Source organism: Phaethon aethereus (assembly GCF_964289735.1).
Source record: "Phaethon aethereus genome assembly, chromosome: 16".
In the NCBI taxonomy this organism is placed as follows: Eukaryota; Metazoa; Chordata; class Aves; order Phaethontiformes; family Phaethontidae; genus Phaethon; species Phaethon aethereus.
Genome location: NC_138592.1, coordinates 5,211,471 through 5,236,014, shown reverse-complemented (window position 1 = coordinate 5,236,014; position 24,544 = coordinate 5,211,471).

Below are 24,544 nucleotides of genomic sequence, written 5' to 3'. Positions count from 1 at the left end.
AAGGTCTTTAGACCTGCATGATTAATCCTAATGTGATACAGCTGTCAGTCTCATCCTACTGAGAAAGTAACATATTATAGAACAGGAAAAGGTATGTGTCACATCTTAATTGTAATGGAATTATCTGGATGCACCTTCTCTGCATACTGCATTTTTGGATTTTAAAAAACAATATTTTTCTCTTATTTTAAGTCTGTTACTTTTTGTTAGAATGTAAAATTCTGGACCTTTGATATAAAGTATTTTAGTGAAAAACACTTTGAATTCTCCATATTGGCTGCAATAAAGTAGACTCTGCTACCGCAAAGTTTAAAAATAAACAACTCTAAATGCCACAGATTAATAGCACAGACAATAGGGGCTACTTTGTCTGCGAGACAAGACCTGAGCAAACCTCTCATAATTCTTCCACAGCAAAGATTAAAAACTAAACCAACCAAAGAAAAAACAACACACAAACCCCCCAATCCCTCCCAAAGCCCCCAAAGCAAACCAAACAAACCCAACAAAACTTCTAGCCCAGAACTGTGCTAACATCCCTGACCACACCCCATGGGGACAGGACGGGGGGAAGGAAATCTGTTCGGATATTCCTAAGTTTTTTTCTCCCCTGATTTAAGCTTTAAATCAGCAACAAGCATCTTATGTTAAACAGGATGAACAAGCCACACAGTAAAGCGACTCTATAAATTATTATTTAATGTTATGAAGTTGTTTAAAAAAAGATCGGACCTTAGTTTTTGAAACATCTTGAGAAAATATGCTGCACAAATATGTACAAAGTCAGAGTCTGAAAAATGGATGGATGTTTTCTGATCGCTGCTACAAAAGAACAAAAAATGGTATAAAATAGGATGGGGGAGAGGGCAGAGAAACCCTTGTGCCTCAGAAAATAAACTTCATCTATATCCTCTGTGAACTTCATACAAAATATGAAGCAGTAATTTTGGAAAGAGGAAACCTCTGCGTCAAAATCTGCAATTTTTGCAGCCCTCCTGAATATGTTTCTGTTGGTTAAATTCTTTCAAAGTTGTTGCACTGCTTTTTAGTAGCAAGAGTAAAATCTATTATCAATATTATATATTATCTTTATAGTGTGTTTACTGTATGTAAATGGTATTACACTTTATTTCTAGACTTTCAATAACTTACTATCTTTCTATCAATCTGGTATTTTTGTGAGTGTGATAACTCAATTTATCAACGATTCTTTTATGCTTACTGGCAGATGAAACTACTTATAATATTAGATCATTGTCTTTCATAAAAAATAGCTTTAATGCATCATCCCATCTATATTTAAAAATCTGAAATATATAAAGGAACCTTCATAATACCACATGAATACTCCTTGCCAGATTGTATGATGCTTTTAGGAATAGGATACCAGAACCTTTCCTTTCTTTAGAACTGGCTCCAGTGCAGAAGCAAAGATGATCTTATTTCTGTTCTTCATACTTTTCCTTGAAGGGTCACAAAAGAATCAGATAGCGAAGTATAATTACAAGATGAGTAAAAATAAACAACAAATAATTTCATTAAGACTGGATTCATGCCATTGACTTCAGGGAGCATACTCATGAGCACAAGTTAATGTAAATAAGATTACAAAGCCAGATTTGAAACATGCAGTTTTCTGACTAGGCAATGTTTTTGGCATGATAAAATTGTAATGCAAAATGCCAAATTTATCATGTAGTCTAACACAAAAAGTATACCATTGGATATCAGCAGCGCTGCAATAATGCAAGGTCACTCACTCTTTCCTTTTGCAAGAAAAAAAAGCTACTTCAAGTCACATTTTTATGATACTGGGGGGGGGTGAGGTGGGGTGGGGATTATCAAACAGACAGTACAGAGACCATTATACTCAATAACTTGTTTGTAAAGATTTGGTTCCTGCACCTTATTCACGCATCATTTTACCTTCTGAAGGCACTGTGCTATACTAACACCATATAGGTTTCACATTTGAGTTAGATTTGTACTATGTGTTTTCACAATTCTAAACCTCATTTCAGAGGGATACAATGATAACCAGCCATGAACGATACAGAACTTAGAGTGACAAATAAATGCCATTTTCCAACTTTTACTTTCACTGGCCTACCTACCTTTTTCTTGGATAATTAAACCTAGTAAGCAGTTGGTTAAATTAGATAGTGTTAACAGCTGACCAAGCAGAACAGTAGGAAAGTGAAATGAAGGCTCCTTCTCTCTTTGTTTGCGTTAAGCCATACGAAGGTCCCGTGATGATAGCCTTAGCACACCTCCAATGCATCAGGCCCACATTGCAATCCCCAGCAGGTACACGGACAAGAAGCAACATTAAAGAACTTTGCATCAGGTACTGAAAGCCCATAATTTTTCCCCTGCAAATCCATGATATGTGGGCCAGCATAACTAACCCATTCACATGATCCTTATCTTATGCTGTCATTGTTCAGCTATCACAGCTGAGATTGAAGCTGCATTCCAGGAAGTACTATAAATATAGAAAAGACTTTTTTTTGCCTTTTACAGTCTACAGACAGGCAATAACAGTAAGTATTCATTTTACGTATATGAAACTGTGGCACAGAGAGATGAAGCGATCTACTTGCTTGGAGCGTAAACTAGAAACTAAACCAAGGTCTCTTGAGACACAGTCCATTGCTTTAACAGTAAGGCCATGTCCATTCTTGTTGGGTTCTGCGTTTACTAGGAGAAGGAGATTTCCAGTTTTAGCATTTGGTCCCTAGTTAGTTTTTCGTTACTGCAGCCAGGCAGAATGGACAGAGAAAAAGGAGCTTTCCGAGCCTCCTGTAATTAAGTCAATATAAAATGAATGGGAAACATAAAATTATGAAATCTGACAGCAGTATAGCGTATATACATTTATACTTTGGAGCTCTACGCCCCTTTTCTGAATTCTCAGCTCTCCCTCAACACTCCATTTTCAATACCAAACTTTAAAAAGCAGCAGAATATCTTGCTTTGTGTTGAAAGTTTTTCAGCTCTATAAGTAAAGTTTAACATGAAATATTCCTCAGATTGTAAAGTGAAAAGAAGAAAAAACAGAAAAAACACCATAATAATAAATCACTCCCCTAGCCATTACCTTGATTGCCAAGGTTTGGATTAATTTGGAAACATACTGGACCAAGAAGTACTTTAAGCATTCTCAGTTAAGCCTGCAACAACTGAAAGCCAACAATAATAGGTAATGACAAACCTTCTTTGGCTCAAACTTGCTTGCTACTCCATCTGCTTTACAAACTGTAAACGGCTTGCTTTTTCACTGTAAGACCACCACCGATCCTTTTTTTTCAGCATTCCTGGAAACATGTATTAACACACTAAAGACTACCGAAAACTTGAGGCAAAGCTGAACGCTACAGACAAGAATGTTTGCTATGAATTTCCATTTATTCACAGTCTTTAAGACCAAAAGGTACTTAAAACATCTAATGAAGCACTTCTCAGTTTTTTTTCTCCACAGTGCTTCCCTGAACACAATCCTTCACTCTCTATATGTGCCCTTTACAACTCATTCTTCGACACGTTTATTAAGGGAACCTGATAGACTTGCATCCTGTCCTCTCTAATTATTGACCATCCCATGAATCACTGTAACACACAGAGGTTGTTGACACTAATTCCAAAGTTGCTCACGACTGGCACAAGTGCAGAGGGAGAGGCCACAGGGGACATATGGGTGTGGGCATCCCCCACCCCAACAGCCTCTTCCCCTCCTGTAAAGCGAACTGCTGCTGCCCCCTTCCACCCCTATCCACCTCCGCTGGCACTGACAGCGGCCCCAAACACCTACAGACGCCAAGACCTGATCAGTAGGAACAATAATTCAGCCACTGCAACAGCAAGCAGAAAATACAAAGAAAAACAAAACTTTTAAAGTTTTACCAAATGGCTCTAAACTCACCTTAACTCTACTTTAGAGACTGGAAAAAAATGGGAAGAAAATCCAGAAACTCAGCTAGCCTCTTGAATCTCCAATGATTTATTCTCAGTAGTAATTCACGAGTTTGGTGCTTTCTTCTTTATCACAGGGTTGCTAATCCCATTCCTAAATGGATTTTAAAAAAGTCCTAATTACACAAGTGACACTGAAAAAACATCCTAGGTCTAAATCATTCTGTGTGCAATGGTCATAAGACAGAGAGTTTGCCTACAATGAAGACTGAAAACAGAACTGAACTGTTAACACTGCATATGCCTACAAGCTGTAAACGCAAAGCTGCTGCTCACAATTTAGGCAAAAAAAATTTATAGACTTTTCAGAATACTTCAAAAGGCAAACATATTATACAAGATGCATATGGAGTTATTACAAATTAATTTGCCATTTCAAATGTTTAGTTTCCTTAAAAGCTCAGCCAAAATTTAATACATCCCCTTTTTTCTAAATAGATTGCTAGTTCCCTAAATGTAGTAACTGAATGGCTTATGCGGTGAGTGGTGTCGGAATCATGCAATACAACATTCTTGGCACCCATAAGTATATAGTAATTTACATATAAAACTAAAGCCTATTCACTCTCATTTTGATCTTTGATTCTGAAGGATTTACCAGTGACAGTTACATAAAATGAACATGAAGTTGACCAAAATTATTACAGTGAAAGGATTTTATGCTGGCTAACAAATACACAAACTCATTTCTCCTTTCAGGCAGTAAGCCCGTATTGGTAAAGTCTCCCAAATAACTCAATATACTCATTTTAGTTAGACACATCTTTATGATCTCAGAATGGAGGGCTGAAGGCTGAAGTTGATAAATACATTAAAGATCATGAGGGTTTTGAATGCCTTTGTACTGGGGTGCTTAAGATTGCATGTGACTAGCACCTTCTCTTCCTGGCTTTGCTTTCTCCAGTTATGAAATGCTTCCTTTGCGTTTTGTTCCACAAGTCTGGAATTCTCATCACTGATGGGCTCACCCCAAGAATAAACATGTATAAAACAAATATAAATAAACTCAGTCCAAAATCAGCAAAGGATTTTTGCTGAAGACTAAACTTCTTACCAGAGAACTGGATCTGTGCTTTGGGATTAAATAGAAAAATGTTACAGGTTTTGTGGTGTGGGTCTGGAAGGGGTGGGGGTGTGGGGTGTGTGTTTTTGTTTGTTGTTTTTTTTTTTTCCCCCAATAATGAAAAACATGGACGAAGTGTTTCACCCACTTTTCAGCTTCTATAAATATTCTGCTGGCTTATATTTAAAATCTAATTTTTCACAGTATTTTGAGAGTTCTTACATTAGGATACTAATTGCTTCAGATGCATTTGTTTATGTTCATATCTCAACAGATGAAGGGTGAATGCAATTAATACTTAGCAATTTTATCTAGTTAGTATCAACTACATTACAATACTACTGAGTAGTATAAATTTCAGAATGATTATTTAATTTTACTGCAGAAGTTCAAACTCTACATTGGCCAGTTCTCTGGCAACAAACTGTTCTGCCATTGCCCTGCTGGACAACCTCAGGAAGGTTAGTTCACATCGCTGGACCACAGTTATTCCAGCAAAAATGGCGATGCTGATATGACAACATGATAAAACACCGAGACCTACATAGGACAGCTATGTCCTAATAGGTGGGTACTTTCATTTGTTAATTCACTAAGAATGGTTTGAAGATACATCAGTTGTGTGTCAGATTGAAAAGCTATTTATCACAGAAAAGATTCTTTTTCTGGAAGCCCTCATTTCTTTTGTGTATTTTTTGAAGTGATCTGCTTGATCCATTTGCTGCTCAAATGTCAAACTACTTTTAAAATGCTTAATGCACTGAGTCTGGACTCCATCTGTTAGTAGAAAGATTATGTGTTCATTTGCTAAAGCTAATAGGATATTAATAACATTTGCTTTTATTTTACTATTATTACTGGTACTTTTATATTCATAGTACAGCACAAAGTTTAGAAAACTAAACTCATACTAAACCATGTGTCCTTTGCACTAAAAAACCCCATACACCCCACATCAAATCAGAAACAGCCTCTTCATCCATGTTTGAGAACAGGCATAACTCTAAGGACGACTGGTTAATCAGAGACTTGAAATCAAAAAAGCTACGCCAAGAAAATGTGCAAGTACCGAGACAGACCATAACATAAGCCCAAATCCACTAGCTGAGCAGGGAACAAAACAGACTAAATCTGCACATGACATAAGCAGATGTAGCTACTTTGCCACTAATGACAATATATGCTTACTGAATATTTGGCCCTAATTAAGATACAGGCAATACCTTTTTTGAGCAGCCTTTTTTCAAAGAGTTGACTAGCAAACTATGAAACTTATTTAAGTAAGCAGCAACAGTGTTGAGAAGGAACTGAGAGGTGATTTTGGAACAAGGCCTCAACTACAAGAATAAGTTAAGAAGAGGCTAGGAGCTGACTGGCTAAGCAGCCACTCTGCAGAGAAGTATTTTTGGATCCTGGTGCGAGACAAGCTGAACAGGAGTCAGCAGTGAGCTCTTGCAGTGGCAAAGACTAACGGCACAAGTAAACGCACAGCCAGCAAGCCAAGCGAAATGATCGCTCCCCTCTACTTGGCACATGTGAGGCTGCATCTGGTTCTGGAATATTGTGTCCAGTCTTGGAACACTCATTACAAGACAGAGATGAACAAACCAGGCAGTCTAGCAGAGGCTGCTAACACAGAGAACCGGAGTGCATGACGTACAAAGGCTGATGGAAGCGGCTTTGGTCAGCCTGGTAAACAGAAGGCTGGGGAGCAATCCACAGCAATCCTTCACTGCCTAAAGCAGGTGGGATACAGAGAACTAGAGCTAAACTCTTTCTTAGAGGTGAATGGTGAAAGAACAAGACACAATAATCACAGCTTGCAGTAAGGGAAAATTTGATTTGATATATGGCAAACAATCAGAATGAAACTGGTTAAGCACTGGAACAAGGTGCTCAGAGAGACTGGAATCTCCATCCATGGAGATTTCCAAAACATGACTGGACATGGTCCCAAGTAACCTGATTTAACGTACCAAATGGCCCTGCTTTGAGCAGGAAGCTCAAGGCCTGGATAACCTCCACAAATCCTTTCCAGCCTAAATGTTTTCAGGGTTCTGTGATTTCTAAAGAAGGATTAGATTTAAATAAAAAAATATATACAAGAGATCCTTGAAATGAAATAACAACATAGCTGCTTTTACGTTTCAGAGAACTAATGGAGCCAATTAAAACATACAGCCCTTCACTGTATGTGAACTTAGAATGACCAAGCATACTTCTTTATAGGTAAATAATCACTGAAATTTTTTCAGAACACAGTGTATTCAACTATTTTAAGAATAGGAAATTATAGAGCACCTTTCCTCTGAGCCTTCATTCTGTCCCTTTCTGGTGGAACATCCCAGTAGATCCTGCTGATAAGTGAAAACTTACACAGGAAAAAAAAAAACTTCTGAGGACTAAATAAGGTAAAACTAGAGCAGAACACACTCAATACGCAGAACTATCATGACATTCAGTTAAGAACTTGCTTGACAATCTATCTGCCTCACTCCCTAGAACCAGTGGAGTTCAGTCGGTCACCTTAGTATTGTTACACCAGGACCAAAAGTAAACCTCAGCTGCGTGGAATGCTGACTGGGAACTCCTCTATCGTAAAACAGGGAGTGAATGCATTCCACTTACGATTCAAAGGGACAGGAACTACTGCCCTCTTAACCTTTCCTTTACATAACTGATGCTAACTATTTTTTAAAAGCATTGGCTTAATGTCTTTTTAGAGAAGGAGGATGTTCTTGCAGTTCTATATACAGGTAACTTTTCTTTTGCACTAACAATGGAACAATTTGATTTAAGTTACATATAGAAAGCCTGCAGCGCATTTATTTTGGTTCTTTACTCTTTCGTATGAGTTTTTAGGGCAAAAGGGCACAATGTATGAGTAAAGTGCTACAGGAAAGCAGAATCCATCAGTGCATTAGGTTTCTTCATAACAAAAAATTACTCAAGTTCACTTTCTAACAGAAAATGAGAGGAAATTTTTTTTTATATGCTAATGTGTTGCTGTTTTCTATATAAATTCTTACTGTGTCTAAAAGCCAAATTCTATCATTGGTCCATTTAAAATCACAGAATCACTAGGTTGGAAAGGACCTTTAAGATCATCAAGTCCAACCATTAATCCAGAACCACCATGTCCCCTAAACCATGTCCTGAAGCGCCACATCCACACGTTTTTTGAACACTTAATGTTTACATTCATCAGGTCAATGACTTGCTGAGACTGATCTACAGAAAATTCATTAGTTTAGCAGATTTATTTTATTACACTTTAGTTCCTAAACTAACAGTGTTTTCTCTGCATCAAGTAAGTAGCTGCAGTTAGGTAATCAGAACTCAAAGGGTTATTGCTGGTATGTAACACAGGAAATTAGTAAGATTTGGATGGTTACTGTGCCAAAAATAACTGCTAATACAAATGTTTCTTCATTCTGGGACATGAAAGTAACACAGTAATTTAACAGTACAGCATAGCACATACATATTTTTGGAAACTTTCTGTATCATTTGTGATAACCAAAAGACTAAAGCAAAACAAAAACACCTATAAAAATCTTTTAGCTTAGCTTTGTAGGTAACTATTCCAGGTTACAGTTTTACAGGATACATAAACACTTACAGCTAAAGGTCCCATGCTTTGAGACAGTTACTTATGCTAAAAGTTAGTATTTGTATCAGCCTATTCCTGGGACTCCTTTCTTACTTCACAGATGGAAACAATGAACAGAATGTAAAGTAACAGCGAAATGTATTTCACAAAGCCACTGTCATCTCTCAGATGCCTCATCAGTTAGCAGAAGGCTCCTGGCAGGCCAGACAAACTGGGGATATTCCATTATGTGAGTCAAGATGAGGATAAATACATAATAGTAGAGGAACACATAGCAGGCAATGTCAGAGCTAGGAGATGGAGTGCTGGGAAGGCAAATGAGGAAACATTATACTGTCAACTCAAAAAACCCGCAACACCGACAAGATTCTTTAATAAAGGGAACTCATTGCCAGCCACTGTTTTAAAGTCTAAATATAAAAGAATGAAATAAACTTGAGGCTACTATTCAACAGGCTCAGTTGAGTAAGATTTTTAAAAAACAAAATTATTTGGGTTTTAACACTGCAGTGCTGACAGATATGACTGAAATTTCTAGCATTTGAACTGCAGGAAGGTAATACACACTTTTAAGACAAAGTATCTTAATATATATGATTCTAAAATCCTATAAATTTAAAGCAAATACTTTTTTTAAGACTTAAACAAGAAATTATGTTTTGTGAAGCATCTTTACATCATTATATTTACAATCTTAAAAAAAGGAAAAAATAAAAGGCATACCTAATCATGCTTTCCATATATATCACCCACAAACAACGTTTGATTTTTTTGGCCAACTAAAATTAATGAAGTGGTAGTGATTTTTTAAATATATTTATTTGTTCCTAAAGGTTTGCAGAAACCAGTTTCTAGTCATAGGTGCTAGAAATTAGTGCTGTCTGTGTGTGAAGGGGAACACTTAAGTATTTGTAGGTCAGTCAGAATATAGGCAGCGTGGAATGAACCAGATCAGTAAATGCCTATCGCCAATCTGCTAGTTTGGGAACTCAAGAGGGAGCTGTGGATAGAGCAGGGTTATTTTGTGGGTAAGCAAAGAAAACAGGAGGAGGTTCTGGTCACTGAAGGGAAAAGCATTTGATAATGAGGCCAGAGAGCTAGGTAACGCCATTAATACAGTAAGTATGGAGACGAACAGAATAAAACCCTACAAGAAATTAGACTGTAGCAAGTCCACTGTTTTCAGAGCAATTCGCCGCTTGTGTTCACCCTATTGTGGTTTGAACTGCAAACTGGGCAAGTGTCAACAGAACAAGGAAAATTAATTCTACAGGCAGGAGGTCTACCACACAGAATTGGAGATTTGCTAGAGAAATTAAGAACACTGACTGATACGGCGGACTTCCAGATCTCCTTAGAATGAAACTTCAGCAAATAAATTCTGAGTTTTACAAAGTAAGCTTACTCCCTTTAACTGTTCTTACTTTAATACACAGTTTACCCTGTGCATAGCCCAGTAAACTTAACCTCGCCCTTGCAAATATATAGAAGACATTAGAATTTTCCTGCTTTTCATCACACAATTTTGTAATTTGTGGTTTGTTTTTGGTTTGTTTGGTTGTGGGTTTTTTGTCTTTTTTTTTTTTTAAAAACACACGCTACCACTTGGCCTAGGCATTGACAACAGAGATCCAGACAGTTCTGCATTTCATCATTTCAGTAAACAATTTTTTTTTTTTTTAAAAGTGCTGGTTGGCCAATTTAGACAATAAAAAACCCGACACTGAGAGAACTGAGCAGAGTGTAATTTAGATGCTGTCATATCATTCATCACAAGAACGTTAACCTTTAAACTGTGGCTAAAGCAATTCCAATTTCATTACTCCCTAGAGGATTTACCTTGGTAATACTCTGCAACCCCTCTGGGCTTTTCTGTGTAGCTGTAGGGGGTCTTCCTTTGATCTTTGTCCTCACTTCTAGAGGGAGGGCAATAGACAACTCACATTTTATGACTGACTCACAGCATTAAGCCCAAAATAATTCTAGCAACATATTCCCCCTTTGCATTATTGTTTTTAATCCTATTTCTCATCTCTACCTCCTCCAACTCATTTCTATCATTCATCTTTGCCTCCCCAAAGGAAAAGGAATTGCATTTTACCAGTGAAGAAAATGGGCTTGCTTAGGAATTCTTACATTACATTGATGGTAATAAGAACAATGGAATAAGATTCAACACAAACTTCCTTTCTGAAGCTGATGAGTTGCTTCATTTCTCAGTGCATATGGGGCGGGGGGGGAGGGAATCACCTCACAAAAGAGCTGGAGGAATACAGCTGGCATGAGGGAGCTTCCTCACTTCCTCATTTGCAGCCAAAGTCAACTTACAAAGTTGGCATTTCACATTTAGAAATAAGCACCTATCATCAAAAACTGTTTTGATGGCATCAAATGACTACAAAGACTCCTAGCACTACCTTAAGGTTGGGTAAATTGGTCCTACACACAATCTTTCAAAATATTTTTAAGCTGTTAAAGACATTAGTGATTCTGGGAAAGACAAAATTGTGACAAATAACTATTTTAAGACTCCATCATATTATAGCACTGTTTTTTATTAAGTGATTGCGTATGACTGAACTTGTTTCTAGATTCACTACAGTGGAAATCTTGATGATACCAACTCACTTAATTTCATAAACAAAGTACCAAATTGGCAGTTTGCAGGTAAGAAACATTACTTACTGCCTTTTGGCCATACACAATATGTTAAGACCATTTCTTCTAGAGGCCAACACTTTTTCTGTGTAAATAAAGCCAAACTTATGGGACTCATAATGCAACCTCTAGGACAAATCAGTCAACTGTTTTCCTCAAATTTGGGAAAGAAAGCGTACGGAGCATGTTCTCAGATGCATATATGAGACCCAAATGTCTGCCTTGAAAATTACTATGCATGTTCTTCAAATATTTAATGCGTTCACCTTGTTCGAAGAATACAGCAATGTAAGGTATTATACAAAGTATTTTTGAAACTTTTTCCTTTAAAAGTTTCAGATTCCCCCCATTAGAGTCACTCACATTTGTCTTATGTAAGGGCCAACTTATTTTTCTTCTGTAAATTGTAAGTTTTCAAGTAGTTTTTTCTAAGAAGGTGTTCTTTTAAGGGGAGATTTTTCTTTTAAGAACATAAGTCATATTGGTTCAGACTGGACTAATTTCCAGCAGCAATCAGATATAGACATATATAGAAGAATAAGAACACCAATACCTCCTCTCCCAAGTCCAACTCTCAACCACTTGCAACTTTGGGACTGATCCAGATGCTATTTATGCATGTCAGGATCCCCAACACTCTTCTTCCAAGTTCTTATCTAGTGTCGCCAGAACTGCTTGCACCAATATCTTCCTTCACAGTAAACACAAGCATTTTATAAGCCAATATGAGGGAAGAATGACCATATCTTCTGTATACATGATAGATATTGCAACTGTACATCCATAGTTCACTTCTGTTTGACAGCTATGTCCCAGCAAACACCATATTTCTTGAGTAAAATACTGTTTAATCTAAATTACAGAACTCTCTGGAATTCTGTTGGAATAAATCTGTAAAATTCTTAAAACTGTTACAGTTACTAACTGGACCTCTTTCTGATTTCATACTGATTCACAGCAAAGACCCCTTCAGATATTTCCTTTTTCTGTTTATTGCAGATAGAAGAGATAATTGTCTTTGGTCGGTGCTGCAAGACTGTAAATATTCATATGAATCCTTAATATTGTAATGTATCTACAAATGTAGGAAAACGTACCTAACAAATCAAGATTTGGCGCTCAGCTTAGTAGGATTGTGGAAAACTTTGAACAGTAAGATTTAAACTGAAGAAAAGATTAAGGTTCTGACAGTGTTGCAAACTTAACACCAACTTTTTTATCATATTTTGCTCCTAGTATCCTCACTCCCTTTGGGGTCATAACCTGCATACACTTGTATATGCAAGCATCAGCTCTCAGAAGAGGGAATGAATGTAAGTGTTTATGGGATTATATCATTTAAAGTAAAACACGTCTGGCTTGATGTAGTTAGTTTCCTACTCTACTTCAGGAGATGTTAGTGACAAGGAAGGTTTGAATTAGATTTTCTTAAGAGAATTCAAGTGACATGACAAAGATTAACACTGATTTGTCAGCATACCAACTGATTCAGCGCATTATAAAGAATCAGCACACTGAGTCTAGCAGAACTACTCTGGATTTACCACTGTATTTGTTCCCCTTCATTAAAACCTTTTATTGGTTAGAAACTTTCAGTTAATTTTAACACCTTTTAAAATTTGACATCACCCTGGATGTTGAAATTATAACAAAAGTAGAAGCTGCCACATGTAATTATTTTATCTTACAGTGCAATAAATGACTAGTGGCTAGTAAGTACATGACAAACTTACACTTAATCTACCCTGCACTGCTTGTCCCATTAGTAATTCATGTACATAAACTCTTAGCTTATAAATGCAACATATCACTTCCCTAATAAAAACATATTCAAACAAATTCAGTCTAAAAGCATCAATTAAAAAATAAAGTTAAAACCATCTCAAGCATCTACCTCTTATAAAAGAGAAGTGTCAAGAATATACCAAGTCCCAGAAGGATATTGCTGTTGCTATCAAGTTTGGAAAGCTTAACAATTAAGATCACTCTCCAGAAATCTTCCACTGCTGAAGAGGAAGCAGCAAACATAACAAATGCTGGAAAGCATCTCTTTTAGACAGGTAAAGGACATAGTTGTTTTTTTGATGGATATATGGCAAGTACATCCTGTACTTAATGGTGCTAATGAGTAGACGCAATCCTCCTTAGCTTCCCAGAATATCTCTTTTCTCATAGATATACTTCTGTGGTCTTCATAACTGTGGTTGATGAGAAGCTCAACATGACCTGGCAATGTGCACTTGCAGCCCAGAAACCCAGCCATAACCTGGGCTGCATCAAAAGCAGCATGGCCAGAAGGTTGAGGGAGGGGATTCTGCCCTTCTGCTCTATTCTGGTGAGAATCCATTTGCAGAGCTGCGTCCACCTATAGAGCCCTCAGCAAAGGAAAGACATGGTGCTGTTGGAGCAGGTCCAGAAGAGGACACAAAAAAAAAAAATATCAGAGGGATGGAGCACCTCTCTTATGAGGACAGGCTGAGAGAGTTGGGGTTGTGCAGCCTGGAGAAGAGAAAGGGAGATCTTATAGCAACCTTCTAATACCTGAAGGGGCCTACAAGAAAGCTGGAGAGGGACTTTTTACAAGGACATGTAGTGACAGGACAAGGGGTAATGGCTTTAAGCTGAAAGAGGGTAGACTTATAAGAAAGAAATTATTCACCGTGAGGTTAGTGAGGCACTGGAACAGGTTACCCAGAGAAGTTGTGGATGCCCCATCCCTGGAAGTGTTCAAGGCCAGGTCAGACAGAGCTTTGGGCAACCTAGTCTAGTGGAAGGTGTCCCTGCCCATGGCAGGGGTGTTGGAATTAGACGGTCTTTAAGGTCACTTCCAACCCAAACCATTCTATGATTTTATGATTCTCTGAACATCTCATAGCGGTCAAAATACCTAGCCTCTGACCAGCTTGGGAGAGATTCATCACTGCATCTATTCTGTAGATCAGGGACTAAAACACAAAGACTGTCTTTACTGTAATAGAAAGCACAAACTCAAGAGCAGATTTATGCAACCTAATCTTCTTGATCTTCTGTGCTTTCAGAATACATGACTGTTTGTAAGCTTGGCAGAGAAAACACTTCTATATCAGTCATAGCAAAAACTGAGCTCAGGGTATTTGCTTGGAGACTGATTTTTTTTTTTTTTTTTGGACATCTGCTTTGCAGTCCCACTTTAGTCCTTTCACCCATATATGGCCAAAAATTCTGTTAAGGCAGTGAGCATACTTAGAGTTCTAGAAGACTATTGGATTGAACACGGAAATGTAGACTGCAGGGAAAACAATGCCTTGAGAGCAGTTAAATAGCAATACATTCAGAGATGCTTGAGCTAGGTAAGGAAAACTGGTTCCATACCTAGTGTAGACACATTAGCAATGGGCTATGCACAGTAACTAAGCTGCTTAGAGTGAGCTATTGTAGTGCTAGCACAGCACTGCCCTGTCCAAGGTAATGCACGTTCTATGCAATTTGCGGAAGCCACAAAGCAAGCCACCAGGTTTTGATTTCAGGACTTCAGAAGAATGACTATAAAGGTCTTTGTTACACATGTTACTGGATTTATATGCCGAGTGTAGCACAGTGCAACCCACTCCGATGATAACTGGTGTTTGTAAAAGGAAAAAAAAAACACCCACAACAACCCACACCTACTGCTGCAGGGGTTGCTTATATCGCTCTTTTTTGGCTTGATAGATAAAACTTCACTTGTGAATTTTAGTTTATTTCCAAAGGAGTGAAACGTTACTCGTGCACACCCAAGTTCCCAAGATCAGGTCTGAGGTTTAAGATTTATAGTAGACATGATTTAAGTATAATTAGTATGTCAGAGAGAAGTTAATTATTTACTGAGATTAAACATGCCAGATGCCTTCACTTAACTTCCATGAATGGAAATATTAAAACCAGTGAAAGGTTAAACAGGATATTAAAACTTTTCCTCTTCTCAAACATACAAGGAGTTCAGCCATTTGATTATGGTAATTAAAGTGACAAAGAACAGCTGAGCTCAACTGAACTAGTCTGGAGTATCCCCCTAATGAACATGCACAGAAAAAGGAACATCTAGTAGAGACCCAGAAGCAAAGCAATGCTTGCTTTCAGAGACAGCTTGTTCATTTTCTTCAGAGTTTAATACAGCTCTTCTCACATTTTGACACTAAAAATACAATCCCAATTAACTTCACACCTGAATCAAGATTAGACTAAATATTTGAAGATTTGAGAATCTGCTGTAATGTAAGGTGCTTCCAAAATGCCACAAACAGTTCTCATGCTATCATCAGACAACCAGAATCCAGAAGCAGAAACAGTTTTGGTTATGGAGCCGCAAACAACAAACATTTCTGAATGAACTTAGTTACTGTGCTTCATAAATACAGCATCTGACCACCAATTAGACTGAATTTAAACGCTGACGTATTTGATTCCAGATCTTAAAACTTAGGGTTGTCTTCTTGATAGGACTGAAAGACACAACTCTCTTTAGCTTTATCAGATAGTTCTATCTGAGTAGAAAGAGAATATGAATTTACTCTGTAAAGGTATCTATTGTACTTCCAAGCACATAGATAATGTTACACTATTTTCTCTACTTCCCAAGTGTGAAGTACCAGTGATGGGCAGTAAGGAACATAAAAAGGCACAACGAAAACCTGAAGATGATGTGCTGGCAGAAAGAAAGTAAAATGGCTTTTCCAGACAATGTCAGTTACGTACAAACTCAAGCTTTTGGAAAGAAAAAAATATGGCTTGAGACACTCTTTCTTCTTTATGCCCAAGCACAAACAAATTTAAATCTTAGAAATTAAAGTACTTTTGCCACTCTTTAAGAAAATTGTTAAGTGGCATAGGTCACATCTTGTCCACGTTGAAATTGCCAGCAAAAATTCTTCTGACTTAAATGAATTTAGGAACTAGCTTTTAAAAGACAAGGGCAGGGAGGAAAAGAAATCAGAAGGTATCTCTGTAAATCACAAAACTATGATTAAAACTAGCAGCAATCACTCTGAAAGCATCCTGCAGCAACACACAACAAAATGAAGCTGCTGATATGATGAAAACATCTCCAAACTGCAGAAGATGAAAGGGAACAAGCTATTGAAAACTACTGAACAGTAACAGTTCCACTCTAAAATGAAGCTGCAAGAGCCACTCTACAAATCAGAGAGAATGTTTCTACCACTTCAGATCTTCCATTGAAATAAATTATTGCTTTCATATGTGTATAAGAGGATAGTGAGGTCTTTGAAGGACTCTAGCTCATAAACTATTGAAAGGGAAAATACCATCTCATTTAGAAGAATCGTGTCATAATAAGTTACAAGTTTCTGATTTATTCTAAGCCCTGTCAACAGGATGGAAGAGCTTTGTAAGGTTTCTGTACTTACTAGTGCAGCTCTTGTGCAGCACATTTCAGCAAGATTCATAAAATACAGCAATAAATATTATTTAGTTGAACCATGAGAAACTTGGACTAAATTTCACTTTCAGTTGTATCATTATAGATCTAAAATTTAATTGTATGAATTACATGTTTTACTGCATCATTCTCTTGATTTGTCAAGATCTTCAATGTCTGACTAATTTTAAGGTTAGGTTGTAAATGAAAGAAAATTGGTAGATTTGTGCATAAAAACAGCATCAAATGCTCATATAGTCTAAGTTGCCTTCTCTGTCAGACAAGAGAACAAACAAAAAGATTATCACAGCAAAAGTCACAAGCTGTATTGTACCTATTAACACAAAGTTATTAAACGTTAGCAACCATGTTGCTGTGAAAGGAAAACTGAACAACTGAGTGGCTACATAGGTTGGAAGGTTACACAACTGGAGCAGAAAATGAGAATTCAAAACAAAAACAAATACAGGGCAAGAAAAAAAAATATCAAAAATCAAGCCCATTTAGTTACCACAGTTGTAATGCATTATGTTTGAAGCAGCAGCAGAACTATTTAATTTACAAGAAACATGCATAACATTTATCTTAGTAAGCATCTTTAAAAAACTAACAAGAACATGACTGTATTGCAGGTTGGAAAGTTATGCATTATTCCGAAAACTGCAATAACCACTAGCATCCTTGAACAAAAGAAAAGTTAGTGTCTTCCAGGAAAGTAGTATGTGATGCTGAGCAGAAAAGCGTCTAAAGAAAAACAGGTGGAAGTTGTGGAAGAAGCTTAAGTGTTCTGGCTGGGCTGAGCATGGGGAATTTGTGGCAAGCAAAGACCATTTTATTAATTATACTAATACGGAACAGGCTGCTGAATACTTTAGAGATGTTCCTGGAAAAGTAGAAAGTTATACAACTAAAAAAAACCCTGAGATTAAGCATTTAATGGTAGGCAAAGGCATCTTATTCCATGCTCATAGTAAGCAACTCATAAAACTTCTAATGTGGTAAACATACTGCTGTGACACCAGGTACACATGCAACTGACAGCTTTGATACCTTTTCCTCCTCCATAATCCCTCTAACTTAAAGAGCAGAGATATTTTTGTGTCATGTTTTAGTTAAACACGTATTAAAGAAAGTGCCATTACATAGGAAAAAGCATTATTTTTCAACACTGATATTTTACCCAAACAAAAGGAAGACAATTTTTATTTTCTTTTGAAATAATTTTGAGGGGTAAAAGTTTGAAGATTTATAGTTGCCAAAGTTTCTATTACTGAAATGTTACAGGTTTGCAACTAAAACAAGAAATGCTTTCAAGGAAAAAAAATAATATCGTTTAAAACTTAATTGATAGAGTAATAAGCAGAATTCCAAGAGGCTGCATTGAAAAAATACAAGAAACAAACCCAGAAGGATCCTTCCCTTTGCATCCGTAGCCCAGCATGTCCAGAAGGGAGTGTACAATTCTGCTGCAGCAAAGCAGCCATAGGAGAGATTCTTCTCTCCACTGGATTGAGACAAATCAGGAGTAGCTCTGCCATCAATGTATTTATGTGAAACCAAAAGACTTAAATGGGTTCAAAAGTCAAATGTGTTCAGTTCAGTTGTACAAATCAGGCCTTCAGCTGCTACATCTAGTAGCTTGCTTTCATACTAGGTATAATTAGATAACTACGGTTAATGCATCTGCCATCCTTCACTTACAGTTTCAAAGACAACTGTAAAGCTCTGAAAGGCAAAGCATATTAAGGTAGAATCAAGAAGTCCTTTACCATGAGTGATAACAGCAGGAAATACACACAGAAAAGTTTGATTTACAGAATCGTTGAAAGGTGTGCTGGGGAGCGATGCCATGCAATTTCAATCCACTGTCTCCAATTGTGGTGCAACTCATTTGACAGGACAGTTGTTTGGCTGCCTTCAGCTATTTGTGGTCTTAATTTGTATTCATTATCCATCCATCAAAACATTAATCCAATTGTCTAGCATATGTATTTGCTTAGGAATAAGCTGCCTAAATATTTTCTCAGCTTGTACTGCAACTGGCATGAGGACAATTTGGCTTTTTGATTTCCTCCTGTCTTAGTCAGTCTTAAAAGAGAAGAGAAATTTAAAGGGTCAGCAGGTGTTTGCATTTTTTTCCTAGCAGCATTTCTGTATCAAATCACAATTAGTTTATTGTACAACTATATTTTATCCTTAACAACTACCACAAATGAAGCTTGGACTGTGGGAAGATGCCATAGCACATAAAACCTTAATAAATATTGAATTACATATAATTGTACAGGAAAAAAATAAAGTGAACCAAGCAAAGACAAAGCCAGTAACCTAGCCCAAAGTATAGCACAGACTAATGTTCATTTAAAGAACTACGGAAAAAAGCCCACAACGTATTACACCTACATAATTACATCTGCATAGCAAGACTTTTGTACCGTGATTTCTTCCAGAGGTCATTGGATCAACAACTGATAATTCAGTTGCCTACAACAACATAAATGGAAAACAGTTGCTCAATTTCATGATCTAAAGTTTGCCCTCCTGTATTTCAGTTCGGTGGGACTAGAACCCAGAAAACTCATCTGTTTGCGTATTTAGATCCTGTGACTGTTGCATGAAATCTATTAAGCCAAAAATATTTACCAAGATATCCTTGTCCCCAGTAGAACATGCACTTACATTTTAAAATAACAAATGCAAAGTTCAAAAGGACTCCTGTGGATATACAAAATAAGTATAGGATTTATAAGAAACTGATGGGAGGAAAAGATGTTTATTTAAGTATCATAGGATGAGATATTAGCCTGTCAGCTATGCATATAACAACTAAATTTAATCAAAAGAATAGCTCATAGTGTTTTGTTACTTTATAAAAAGGAGCAGTGCTGCAGATGATTGAAGAGATATATTTTAAACAAGCCAAAAGCAGCAGCTAGAAAACAATGTAATTAATAAAATAGGTAAAACACGCCCTGTTCTTGTGAGGCATTAGTAATCACCACAAATAGCATACTAGGTTACTACCATAACATAAATATATCATAGTAGAACTTGCTTTGTTTTAGCAGGTTCTACTGGGATATATTTAGCAATGTAAGGACATGTGCAGAAATATTATTACAGAACATCAATGTTTTCCTTCTTGTTTTGTCTTGAGAATATGAAGCACTAGAAGGCAGTATTGGTGGTTCGGTGTCTTGAGGAAATCCTATTAGCTTTAGATGCACAATACTATCTTAGGAGCGAAGCATGCTGGTAAAATTTGTAACTTCCATTATGAAGGAAATTTGAATGAGCTGCATAAAAAATCCAGCATGAGAAATACAGTTCGCAAAAAATCTAAACATTTTCAATATTTTTTTCAAAATAAAACTAGACAGCAAGTTACCCTAACTCGAAGAAACTACACGTGCTTTTCTGAGAACAGCCTCAGCTGCTCCAGAAAAGATCAGGACATTGTACAACATCCTCTTATAGTTAGGGCAAGCGCCATCAGGGAGCATAAAATGCCAACACACCCACTTCAACACAAAGGTGCCCAGCCTATCAGACTAATCAGTCCTTGAAATGCATGGCAGGGGACCAGCAGGTCCCATGAGCTTTCACTTAAGATGGGGTTATTTGCACTTCCATTCCAGCTTTGAAAACAGAATTATGGAATATTTACAGTATTCTGGCCAAGAAGCCACAAATACTGAAAATCTATGATTTTTAGCACTTTGCAAGATAACCAGGCAAGTTTCTGACAGATACATGACTGATCACTAGTGGAAGTGTGTTGAAATAGCTGTATTTTTCCTTCACCAAGCCAGTATTTTTCAAATAAAATCCCACCTAATTGATTTTGAAGTTTCCAAGCTACCTACTCAGAGTATCATAATCACAATTTTGCTGTATCACAAGCATCTTTGTTTCACAACTCTTCCACAGAAATAATTTTGCAGTTTCACATCAGCTCTCAGATTACCAGTCAGAACTCAATTAGCCAAGGTATTTTCCAAACAGCACTGATACATTCACACATTAAAAATGTAAACCCAAATGTTACTTACATGCAGAAAGTATTTTCTCCTAGTGTCACAAAATAGATGATGGCATCTTTTCACAAAAGAAAACGCCAATACTGCAGAGATTTAGAGTCTCCCAGTGGTCACCTTGAACCTGTTTTCTAATTTTGCACATTTAGAGTGCTATGCTCTGTCAGATGTTTGCTACCACCCTTATCAGTGAGTCTTCACTTGCATTTTAGAGACAACACCTTCCACCTGGAAGAGAAATCATCTGAAATTCCCAGCTGCCTTGCTCTCCATATTCCAGTCCGTCCTAAGGTCTCTCTCTTCTTCTGCTCTCCTAATCTTAACTCATCTCATGAGAGAATGTACAAATACCTGGCATAACACATAAATTCCCTTAACAATTTACAAGCAATCATTTTTCAGTTTATCATCCTCTACCCAGCAGCCACTTAATTTTGAGATTTTGGTTTGGGAGTGTTTCTTTTTTTATTTTCCCAATCTCTAGCCAAATTAATAATAATTGAAAAGTGGGTTTAGAGGTTCATTCTGGAAAACTGTGTACAATAAAAATAAAGTAAGTCGTTAAAGAGTAGACTTTTAATGTTTCCAGGGAGTTCAGACCTTCATGTCTAGGACTGATGGTTGAGAAATTCTTATGGTGAGTCTCTGATATCCAGTATAAAATTTGAATCTTCAAGTGTTCAAGTATTACCTTTGCCTGTTTCCTGTATCAAAAGTCCACACTCATAGCCCAGCATTCACACATACTCTTCGTACAGATTTGTATTGCCACTGATTTTAAGATAAGACACGTTCTGATAAAGCTGAGCTTTGTGTTTTTAATCTTTTGAGTTCGTTGCCTGGCTTTCTAGAATAACTGCTTTTGGATATTCACTACAAGAGGGGAATGCATGTCAAACTATTTCTTAGAAAACCAACATTCTTGCACAAGGGGTCCACACTATTTCTCTGTAACTCATGTGATCTGGCTACTATTGTATAAACAGTCTCTGAAAACATGAGGAAGAAACCTCCCAAATTGTGGCTGAAGTACACTCGTCATAGTTCACACTTCTATCACCTTTATACACACTTGGTTGTCAAAAGGAAAAGTATCTGGTGATGACTACTTATTAAAGCACAAGAAGCAGCATGTTGGGCACAAAGGCTTTTCTCAGCTAGTTAAGATGCTGCTGACATTGGTCTTTCATCCCCACTCGCCTACGGGCTCCCTAATCAGACTCTTTTCCCCATCATTCACAGCACTAACTAGTCACACCAGTAACAGCATGTTTAAACTACTTCACTGATGTTTAACTATTGCATTTGATGACACCTGCATGATAATATTTCATAACAGTGTGAAATGGTAACTGCTTTCTATACTATAGAATATAACACATATTCAAGAATGGAAAAAAATAATGCTGTTATTGTCTTTATAATTTTTTTTTTTTAAACCACAGATTTTAGATTAATTTCCACACTATCACTAAGCTAGCGAAACAAATACCGTCAGTTCTTTGCCACATTTCCCACACTGTCTTGGGCTGAAATTTGCTAACATATAAGCTTCAGATTTCTGTATAATCAGCAGATATCTAGTGTTCAGACCTTTATATCCTACTGAAACTTCTTGATTCAGTTGGAAGGACTGGATGGAGGGTAAGTCTTGGTCTTCTGAAATCAAAACAACACATCACCTCAGTTAACAACTACATGTACCTTGACTGTATCTTGCTTGGAAACTACACTAACATGATAAAATATATTCTTAAGCTTTTTTCCAAATACATGAAAGTTAATCTCCTCCTTAAAAACTGAAGTAAGTCTTCAATACACATACGTTGCAAAGCCACATGTTAAATAGTGGATTGCTATGATCAGTAGAAATACTGATGCTTGGTTTCCTAAGGAGTTGTGTCTTACTGGGGTGCAGCAGTACTGATGGGCAGCTTTGAAATTGCACGGAGGAATTCCCACTGCATCAATGTCAGCTCCCCTACCTTGTCTTCTACAGCTGTTGTCCTGCTGTAGTTGCTTCAGCTTTTCACCACGCCTCAGCAAGCAGTACCAGGTAAGTCAGGAATTAACTATGCTTCTGAACCATGGTTCAAAGAGCAAACAGTACAGCCAAACGGTGCAAAAATTGAGGGAGGCAGAAGATTTAACCAAGTTTACCCAAATGCAGTGGTACAGAACAGGACCCAAATCTTCTGGCTCTGAGTCTGGGGTGTGAACTGAACATTACATACCGCACATTTAACTTAATGTAAGAGATAATCATCTCCTGAAGCCTGACAATTTAACTAGAATACAAACAAATGAATATTAAGGAAGTGACATAACTCTATTACTGCTATATGTGTATTACGGCTTGATTCAATAAGTTATTACGTAGAAGATACTAAATGTTACTGTCAGTAGCAAAGAAAATAATTAGGAGGACAAGTTTAAATAAATTATAAGTAATATTAAAATTGTTTGTGAGCAGTTCAACAAGAAATGTACTTCTTCCCCACATACCAAGGTTACAAAAGTAAAGCACGTCAACATGCATCAAGCAATATTTCTTGGATGGTAACTGAAGGAACAAGTGACTGAAACCGCAGGGCTCAACAACTCAGCAAGACACTTCCCAAATATGAAATTTCCATTGTGTTCTTGGGCTGCCCTTATATTACCTAGTGAATGTCCTTATCTGAAAACCATTGCATTTCTTTTTCACCCCCGTGAAAGTGAAATCCGTAATATTTACAGTCCACACTTAAAGGACCAACACCTAAAACAGTGACACTGAAGTGATAAATTACGTAATTTCATCCAGAGATTAAATACAATTTTAACTTCTTTCCACTATACACTTGACAGTTTCCTAGATTTTCTCTGGAATACATACGGTAATGAAGATAAGGAAGAAGTAAGATTTGTCTAGAAAATTCTCTATGTTTCTCCTGAAGAAACATGCATGTTCCTCAAAGCCCTCCTTACCTCTTGGGCTAAAAAGAATTTCCATTATTGCTAGAACCATACTCCATTTTCACCATCACCTTGTGCTACTCCACACAAAAGGACAAAACTATTACTATTTATCACGTCCTTTCAAAATGTCCCTCCATGTCTCAAAAAGAGAAAAGTATTTTTTCTCTCCTAAAAGATAAACAAAAGTCATTTTTTTTTATCCCACTATACACATTCAAGGCTAACTTTTAAGCTCAGCTGCTTAAATTTCCTAGATTAATTAGGGACAGTCAACATGTCCAGGCTCAGCTACAAAGAACGAACATTGCAGAACATGTACCAGTATGTAACATGCAAGGTATTCCCTTAAGACACAGTGAAGTCCTTGCCATACTGAAATCAGGATGAACTTTAAGTATTGACTCCAGCAAGGTCAGGATTTCAGTGTTCCATTTTCACCTGCTTAGTCTCTACTTCTTCCTCATTTGTGTAGAGGAGAAAATGGAAGTATGATTCACTCCAGCATGATAACAAATTATAGGAAACCCTATAGAGTTACTGTAAGGAAGAAAACCCAAGAACTTGTGCATGTAATATTTGCTCTCCCCCGACTTGCCCGTTCAGTGGAAGGAACAAGAAAGCACAGTATGAACACTTCTCTCTGTGCTGGGCTAGTCTTTGCAAAAATCTAGACCTCAGTGATTCATGGGAATAATTAAACAAAGTAATTAAGACCAATCAATACAAAGTTACTGTAAATAAAGAGATCGCTATCTCTACTTAAAGGTGAAGAGGTAACATTCTTTTGGAAAAGCGAGGTACTGATATTATGAAAAACAAATACTTGTCAGTGCCCCAATACATAT